The sequence below is a fragment of the Gossypium hirsutum genome, chromosome A04 (genome assembly GCF_007990345.1).
Source record: "Gossypium hirsutum isolate 1008001.06 chromosome A04, Gossypium_hirsutum_v2.1, whole genome shotgun sequence".
Taxonomy (NCBI): Eukaryota; Viridiplantae; Streptophyta; class Magnoliopsida; order Malvales; family Malvaceae; genus Gossypium; species Gossypium hirsutum.
This window is the reverse complement of record NC_053427.1, coordinates 35569173-35570796: the sequence shown is the minus strand read 5'-3', so window position 1 is coordinate 35570796 and position 1624 is coordinate 35569173.

Below are 1624 nucleotides of genomic sequence, written 5' to 3'. Positions count from 1 at the left end.
ACTTACCTCAGGTATGAAAATGGTGAAATGAGTCAGGTACTCGATAATCTTGGCTTTCCCCGGATCTAATTTTGGATTCCTCTTTTCTTGATCTAAATATATTAAAAAATAACTGCTTTATCAACCACTCCTTCAATTTAGTCCAAAACATTCATTTAGGCCTATTTGCACTTTAGTCCCTAAACTTTCACATTTAATCAATTTAGTCCCAATTTCACAAATACATAAAATTCACAAAATTTCATTAAACCAAGCTTAGCCGAATTACATATAAGTCCTTAGCAGCCCAAAACTTTCATTTATTTCACAATTCAACCATTTAATTTGTATATTTCACAATTTAATCCCTATTATGTATTTTCATCAAAAATCACTTTACAAAACATGAAAATCTATCACCAAAAATTCATATTTCATCTTCAAACATCAAAGAAAACATAAACTCATCAATGAAAGCTCTTAAAATCTTTAACAGTTTTGAACTTAAAGGTACTGCTAACTAGATTGAGCTGCAACGAATACAAAACATAGAAATCTTAAAAAAACCAAGAAAAAATCGTACCTTAATCAAGCTAGGAGTTGGCCAAACCTAGAAAGCTTCAAACCATTTCTTTGTTTTCTAATTTTCGGTTGTAAGTGAGAAAAATGAACATAAATTTCATTTGTTTTTATTTATTTTAACTTAATAAACTAAATTACCTTTTTAACCTTGTTATGAACATATAAAAACATAAAATGGATGACCATAATTGTCCATTTACACTAAAGATGGTCTAATTACAAAATAAGGGCCTTAACTTTAAGGTTTTATAGCTATTTAAACTCTTAGCTAATAGAACAACACTTTTGCATTTTACGCGATTTAGTCCTTTTTCTCAAATTGAGCAATTAAACAATAAAATTAGCTCACGAAATTTTCACACATGCTATCATGCTGTAAAATACTGGAAATATATATTTAAATAATTTTCCAACATCGCATTTGTGGTTCCGAAACCACTGTTCCGATTTAGCTTAGACGGGCTGTTACACATACTGATTTGATTTTAATTTCAACACTAGGGGACACATGGCCGTGTAACATGACCGTGTGTCACACACGGCTGAGACACACGCCCGTGTCTTTTCTCTTGTGGACAAAAATAGGCTATTTACCAAGCCAATTTGCCACCCTAAAACATGTACCTACATTACAATTCAAAGGCACCACACAGGGCATAATAGGCATTAAATCAATCTCATATCAAGCATATTCCATACGAACTACCCATCAATACAAATCACAATCTACCATAATATGCCATTTAATTCTATACCTAATTCATATATACAATTCAATTAACTATACATTCCCAAATATGCATCTTTAGCCTAGTTTCACAAACAAAGCAATGTCCAAAAATTCATCCACAACCATCAACCAACTCATTACACAAGACATAAACTTATATGTATATATACATGTTTTAACCATACCAAAACAACCCCGAATAAGCCATTACTAAAGGTTATATATACAAACCAATTCAATTGGCTAAAATCATCATCAAAACATAACCAACATGATATAAAGACCCTATACATGCCATATACTTTAAATACAGAAGTTCATAGGTACCGAGTG